This window comes from Atta cephalotes (genome assembly GCF_000143395.1).
Source record: "Atta cephalotes unplaced genomic scaffold scaffold00048, whole genome shotgun sequence".
Taxonomy (NCBI): domain Eukaryota; kingdom Metazoa; phylum Arthropoda; class Insecta; order Hymenoptera; family Formicidae; genus Atta; species Atta cephalotes.
In genome coordinates, this window is record NW_012130112.1 from 165,611 (window position 1) to 174,418 (window position 8,808).

Consider the following 8,808-nt stretch of genomic DNA (forward strand, 5'->3'; position numbering starts at 1 on the left):
CGTACGCGGTAGCGCAACACGTGGCAAAATGTTTCGCCATCGATATCAAATAATCATGGCAAATCCGCACCGACTGCTGCAGGCTCGCCCAGCTCGGCTCTCGCGTTAATGCCTATATTTTACATCCGTCCGTATTTAGTTCGAATAACGTTTGGCGGATAATAATGGACCATTTGCCACTTGTTTTCGTTCGCCCGGCGGAATGATTACGCCGGGATACGCGTTGAAATTTTACGCCCATAGAGTGAGAGAGTGAGAGAGAAAGAGAAAGAGAATGAGAGAGAGAGAGAGAGAGAGAGAGAGAGAGATTACGCGGGACAAATGTACCACGAACGGATTTCCGAATGCGTGTTGCAATATTTCCCCTTCTCGGATCGGTGTAATAATATAACTGTGCCGAATGCAAAAATACAGGGAGAGAGAAACAGCTAGTATCGAAGAGATCGAAAATAATAACTAATCAATCGGTGAATATGGAAAGCTGCAAGTATTGAGAATATACATCGACTCCGTTTCTCTAACAAATTTCATTAAAGACTTACAATGCAATTCATAAATTTTAAGATAAGAATCATACAAAAGAAAGAATACGTCAAAAAAATATTTTAAATATTATTTTATTCAAAATAGAATTTTTTAGTCCTGAAACACAATAGATACAGTAATTAACTTTAAATCGTAAGATATTGGCCAATCACAGTCGAACGCGAGGAGAATAATCGACTATGAGTCGTTGATTTCTTATGCGATTTTAAGATTTACTAAAGTTAGGATCAGGTTTTTCATTAACTGGTTAACTTGTGATTAAGTACTGCTTAACTTATTGTTTCACCCATGACATCATCATATGTCAAAATGACAATAAATAACGTCAACTTGTTTGCTGATTTTCTCTTTTATCGTCTTCAGTTAATTGATCATAACAGTTTGCATTTTTGAAATATATTGTTGATTAACTTCAAAAATGTCTATTCTACATATTCCTACATACTTGCTTACCTCTTACTATTTCTTGTTTCTAATATTGAAATTGTAAGATAAAAAATTCGATATTTCAAAAGTGTGACGGCTGTGACTAATTAAAGACGAAAAAAATATTTAAGGATATATGTGTCACATCTAAAAACAATACTAAAAATATAAAAATTTCATAGACTATTCTATTATTCTGAGCATCTATATAAAATTTGAGCATATTTCTCTTATTAACTTAAAAGGTAAGTATTTAATCTTTTTGTTTACCTCGATTCTATATAAAATCGTGTTTTGTAATATTTATTTGCAAACTTAATTTTGTCTTCTTCAAATTGAATATGGAAGTAAAAATTAAAGATTAAATCAAAGAAAAATAAATCCGATTAAATTAATCCGTTTTGAGATATGTTGTACTTCTTGTGATTCTAAACAAATGTCTCCATTGCCACATTCACATAAATCAAGATAAAAAGATATAGCGCTTTGAAGTCAAAATTTGAGAGCCGCCATATATCCTTAAAGTAATTTGTTGCTTTCTTTTATGTGTAATAGATATAAATACGCATACGAATCATACATAACCATCACATAAAACAAGAACAAGAATAAGGAGATTGAAAGGACAAAGAAATTGACGTAAAATATTCCAAAAGGATTTAACATTCGACACGTTCACATCTTACAGAAGTAGATTCTGAGTAACGCTAAAATTAAGTTTTACGGACAATATATTATGTACGTACACGTGTATGTGTGTCCATGTATAATCAATGGATGATACTAATCACCGATATTCTTTTGATTTTTATTTATAGGTAATATTGTCATCGACAGCCACATTTTTTAGTTGCTTTCAATATTTGTCGACAACAACGAGTGCGATATTGTATCCAACAAATTGTTATCTGCAAATATACACAACATTTCTTGGATTTAAAATTGAATTCAATACGTGTTTCCGACAATGATTTTTTTCTTGCTCTGAAGACTTAAGAAATTTGATGAAATTATAAAATCAACCTGAGAAAGTTACTTTATATGAAAGTAAACTTATTAACTGCTACTGTTACTCGTTATTGTATGTATGGCATCCAATTGTCTTAGTCACTAATTGACTAGTTCAACATAAGATTATGTTGCAGTGATTATGATGATGTAAAAAATGTAACATCGTTTTTCCTTCCGTTACTGAAAATGAAAGTAATTGTATACGTAACGATAACACGTTATTTTCCAATCCAGAAAATCACAAAGTTATTTTAGAAGTTACACGTGCACGAAAATAAAAGATTGCCTTTTTCAATTATTTTTGTTAATAAAGTCTCAATTATACGCTTCAATGATTTTTTACAAATTTTTCGAAAGTTGCGCGATATCGGAGGATAATGACGGACGACAATCGCTGGTAGGATGTCAATCGGTTCCTCGTCTTCGAGAGAGCGAACGAGAGATGACGGCGTCATCTCGAGTGCCGTTCTCGCCGGCTCCACTCGTCCAATTACAGGCGTGATTGTCCACGGTCTTGGTGAATCTCTTGGGGGTGCAGATCGACCGTCGTCGGTCCGACCTCCGTACACATATACGCCACGCACACGAATGCATATCATGGAGATCGACGCAACGTCGGTCACGTCCATCAGCATCGCGGAAATATTTATGGCGATTAATCGACGAACGTGGCCGCGGTCTGTTAATTACGTAAGAAGATCAACGGATTACGACGCTGTTGCGCTTTTCGCGAGAGACATCTCTTCTTCAGGACAGACGTCTTGTGATCTGTTCGTCGAAAAATTAAAGGGAAATGAAATTCGTCTCTTTCTCGTTCTTAAATTATTGGGTTCGGAAAGTTCGTGCCGCAAAAGATTTAAATTTAAAGATTTAAATGTATACTAAAATGTATACTAAATCTTCTGCATTTCAATTTTCTTTCAAAATCGGCACGAACTTTTCGGACAACCCAATACATTTCAATACTTTCCCTTGTCTAATCACAAATTTCGAGAAGAAAAAGTTTTGCGTGAAAAGAGAAAGACAGTTTATTTTTAATTAAAAATATTGCATTGTTCCAAAAAATGGAAAAACATCAATTATTCTTAATGATAAACATAATTCTCTGGTAAAAAGTTGCTCTACTAGAATCTTTTGTTAAAAGAAAATGTCATTTTACAGATATTTAAAAAAAAGGATTTGCTACAGTACGAGAATTTTACATTGTCCATCTATCATGCAAATTGTAAATAACTGTGATATTACTGAGAGTTTTAGCTTTAGCTCTTCCTTTTTCCAGAATATAATTGATTTGAACTTTAAATCAAACACAGTACATGATTACCTGAATTGTGTTTTACTTAACGCTCACAACATTTTAGAAATTGAAATTATTTCATCCTTGTTCTTTATTAAATGTTAAATAAGGACAAATGATGCTCACGAGCGTTATTGATTGAGCGTCAAGTGAAACACGCTGTATTGTATAATATACAAAGATACGTATACGGAAATCCCTAATAAGCTTTTTAAATAACGTATCAATGAATGTCTGTCCACATTCTAGCGGTAAGGTTTATAAACTTTGTAGTGTGAAATCTGTATTAATTTATTCCATATAATCATCATATTTTGCCTGACTTTATAGTTTATGTTTAGTGCATCTTAGAATGATCATTTTGCCAAATGTCGTTAACGAATTTATTCCACAAGGCAAAACAATAATAACAAAGAATATTATTTTAAAATGAAATCATAATGTTTTCGTGAGGCTTTATTAGGAAAAAAAGTGATATTTGAAAAAAGAAACATTAATCGTTAATCGATATATTATATATATATATATTCAAATGCAAGATTATATTGTAGTATAGTTCACAAATTTTTAGATAAAGATTATATAAAACAAAAGAAAACGTTAGTATTAAAAATACTTTGAACATTTTTTACTATCAATATATACCGCTCGTTTTCAATCTTTGCATCGCCGTTGAGTACTCTTCTTTACACGACAAAAAAATATTTTGTATTTGCAATGGAAACAATTCGCTCGTTAAAGTCCTTGTTAAAAATTTGTGTTATATTTTTAACACATCTCTGAGTTAATTTAACATAATGTAATTATGTTAGTTAAATATTTTAATTTATTAAAATATTTAACAAATATTATTATTAAAATTTTATTAAATTAAGTTAATATTCAACATTTTCTGTGTCAAAATACAATTTACGAGTAAGTGAACAAATAAAATAAAAATAATGTGTTTAAAACCTAAAGTGTAAGATAAGTGAATAAAATCATGTAAAATATTATGTTAATTTAACATACCATAAATGTTAATTTTACTTTAAAAATATGCTTTTACAGTTTGCTTACAAATTGTATCAATATTAATTTTTTTATATAATATTTATTTTTATTTATGTTACCTTCTAGCAAAGTTATTTCATGTTAAATTAATATAAAAATTGGATCCATTTGGGACACGTGATGCGTTAAATTTAACATAAATTTTCTAACTGTGTAAACATTTTCAGTTTATAACTGTCGATTACAATTGTCACACAGCGGCTTGAATTTTTGGAATAGGAACTGCGATTTCAATTTCGGGAAACAAAAAATAATCAATAACATATAAGCCGAATGGATTAGGATGGATGAAATAAGATAAAATATATCTTTGAGCATCTATTCGAAGATGTTCCAAAAATTCAAACTGCTGTGATTAATTGAAGACGATAACAAAAGAAAAGTTTTGTAATCGTTTCAATAATGATGCAAAGATTGAAAAATGAAAGCAGAGCGCGATGTATTCAGCGCGGAAGAATTCTATTTTGAATAAAAAAATATTGAAAATGTTTTTCTCTACCATGTTCTTTATTTTATATAAATTTTATCTAAAAATTTATCTCTAGCGCACTGTGTAAGTTCGCAAGTTCCAGGAACACGGAGGCAAGATCGATGAATTGTTTCTCCGTGAAATCCGGAGAAAGGATCGATCGATCGCCGCATCGTCATAGTCGTCATCATCATCATCGTCATCGTCGTCGTCGTCGTCGTCATACTGTCGCGAGAATGTGGCGTTTACAGCCAAGATATCGCCTCAGTTCGGCAGACGTGCTACCATCCATTTCTATTGCACGTGTGAAACATATCATTTTGTCGCACATAGTGCCCGGTTATCAACGTGTCTCGTCGCCCGTGACATCCGCAAGATCCATTCGTTTCTATAGAGCTGCTGATGAAAAAAATGTATGCGGAATGTCGCGCGGTAGCTAAATTTAATGCCACGAGGGATGATTCTTTAAGCGTAATACGTAATAAGACGCGCTTCTTTCAGACACGACTGAAGGGAGTTGCCTCGATAATAACGGACTTATCCGAGCCGATTGAATGATTGATCATCAACGTCGCGTAGCAATATATTGATGATTGAACTTGTATCATAGATACGATTGGACGCTTTATGAGAAGGTAATAGACAGACATGTTTCATTATTAAACGTATCCAAGAAAATATATAAAATATGGGGGGAGGGGAGGAGAGAGAGAGAGGGAGGGAGGGGAAGAGAGAGAAAGAGAGAGAGCAACAAATTAAAATGGGAGAAATCATTATAGAAGTAAGGAAGAATACCGAGGAAGAACATTAAAGAAGAGAACAAGGGCAAGATAAAAAGATGGAAGGAGTACAGGTGAAGATGGTAATTAAAGGAAAAGATAAACGATAGTAAGCAAGGAATAGCCGAAATTATGAAAGAGATCAGAACTTTTTAGCAAAGAATTTTAATGAAGAGAATCTTTTAACAGGGGAGGATTTTAATGCTAGAATAGGAAATACAGGGACAATTATATAAGAACAAAGAATTTACATATATAGAAGCAAGAGGGAATTCAATAATTGATTATGCAATAACAAATATAGAAGCAAGAGAAAAGATTGATAGGTTAATTAAAATATGGAAGAAAGAACAAAATCGGATCGTAATAAAAGAATGTCTTAGGAAATGGAGAATAAGAAAAATAAATAGGAATCAAAAAGGGGAATATGTATTTTCGCAAGAACGGAAGAGATAGAAGTTAAAAATTTACGATAGGAATACTAGACACCTAAGAAAGCAAGAACATAAAATTTTCAAAAATTATCGCTACATTTAGAATTATTTAATAAATTTTGGCGCTGTTTGGAATAAGATAAAAATATTTGTAGGCTGTGCCACAGCGAAGCTGGAATATTGGAACATTTAGACAAACTGTAGAGATCAAAAATAGCACAGGAATAACTCAATTGTTAGGAATGTTTACATAGAGCGAAAAATAAATCTAAGCAACTAAAATCTTTTGTTAGATTAAATAGTTATACCAATTTTATATGTTAAGCAAGTGTTTTCTATATTAAATCGATGTAAAAAAACTCCTTTTAAAGCCGCAAAAGGAGTATCAGACTATGCGTTGACGATTACGATTGATGGTTGCCCAGTTCTATTTCAATCACTTACGATGGACTCGCTATATCGTGATTGGTTGAAGTAGAACCGGGCCATCGTTAATCGTAGTCTGATACGGGCATAAAGCAAGAAATAAATGTTTTATCTATTTATTTATTGACTGTTAAAGGGGATAAGGATTGTAGCTTTCGTCCATTTTTACAATTGTTTTAAAATGATTTCATCTTGTTTTTCTTTTTGTCCAAATTGTCTTCATTTCTCTCGAGTTTATTCATGTTATAAAATGACAATTTTATATTGAAATTTTTGATAATGCTCTTAAATTTATCAGAAATTAAAGTAACATAAGATAATAAAAACCACGATAGAGGAGACTCCTCTTGTGGAATATTGTGAATACATATTGTGCCTTCGTCTGTTTGTTAAAACAGCTTTTAGTCTTATATTTTTTTAGTCTTATATTTTTAGTTTAAAAAATAAAATCTGAAGAATTGTCTAGTAACGTATTAACAATGAATCTAATATTTCTATGAAATCTAGGATGCAATAATAAAAAAACATCTGTCAATCATCCTCGTGCAATAGTACCCCTTTTTTGTGACAAAGTGTGTAGATAAAAACTCACCTCACTCAATTGCAACAATTGCAATACCGTAATCATTGTCATAACACTACACATCCGTATTCAGCCCAACTCAAGGCTACTAGGTGGCTATGTCGATGATTACAACTAGTAAAATTGAATGCAAATCGGTTTACATATTTTCAGTGCTAATAAATAATTTAATTCTTTTAAGATTATGAGGTTATCGTCACAACAATTATTAATATGTAATTAAAAGGGTTAAATTATTTATAAACATTGAAATATGTGAATTATATTATTTGCTACGTGTCAAGGGCTGCATTCGCTATTCGCGCTATTTAACGCTAAGTACAAACTATTTGTGGATCTGAGGATAGCGCTACAAACACAATCGTGACGTCACTGATAGTACTGTTCTACATCATAAATTTTATTAACGCTATTCCTTCCGAGGTAGTGTATTGGTAGCGTTTGCAAACTTTGTGATATCGCATTGTTATATCGCTACACATAAACCGCATGTCATTTCAAAATCCTCTGTCCCGTTATAGATTATATAGTTCCTTGTGTACATCAATTAAATCACTGAAAAGTAGGGAACGAATTTTAGAAAAGAAAGACATAACAAGAAAAAATTAGAGAGAAAAAATTTCAAGTATATTGGACGAAAGAGAGATCTGGAGATTCTGAAATGTACTTCATTAAATACTTCATAAAATACTATTTTTAATATTTTTCAATTATTGTAAAGTTCATAAAATCTTAATTAATTCTTTGGTCTGTTTCTACATCATTAATCTAATATTCGAACATAATTTCTAAGCATGATATTTTCTTTAATAATAAAGATGCAATGTATTTAAAATATTTTCTTGTTAAAAAATATTTACATCAAATGCAATATTTAATAATTAACTACATATAAGTGTATTTATAGGAATTATTATATATAAATTTCTTTATTTTAATATTACAGAGAGGATATTAGGAATTCTTAATAATATATATTGATATTACTCTAATAATAATAGACAATACCAATAAAGAATAAAAGAATGTTAGTTTTTAAAACATTTTATATAATTTTTTAAACAAATAATGTTAATTATAACATAATTTCTAGTATCTTCATTAGGTAATATTTTTTCTAATTCTTTGTGATTCAATTACTACTACTTTACATCATTGATGATGTTTATATGATTGATGATATATGATTTATATGATGATATGATTTGTTAAGAAATAAAATATTTCAGCATCGTAATTTACAGATTAAATTCTAAAAATAATATGTATAAAATTATTTATATTATAAGAAGCATATTCTAGAAGTATATATTCTATTCTTCTATAAAATGTTATCTTACGCTCTATTTTAATCTAACTTGACGAATGCTACTGATATTACACTTGTTATTTATAAAGCTTGCTAACATTAATAATTCTATCGCATTATTGGCTCTACGAATAGCATTGATAGCGTTTGCATTCATAGCGTCTCTCCAAACGCATTCAAGATGTGTAAAGCAATTGGAAAGCACCCAAAGAATAGAATACCTTTATTTTACAAATTTCAAGTCAGCTACAGGATATTGATCATGTAACTTTTTCTATAGAACGGAAACGTGAAAAGTGAAATTTTTTATGTACGTACACACACACACACACACACACACACACACACACACACACACACACACACACACACACACACAACAACTAACTAACTAAACTTAAAACTTTTAAACGTTTTACCGTTTACGTACGTACTATTAAGTTAAGTAAGAATAATATAAACGTAACTAACTTAA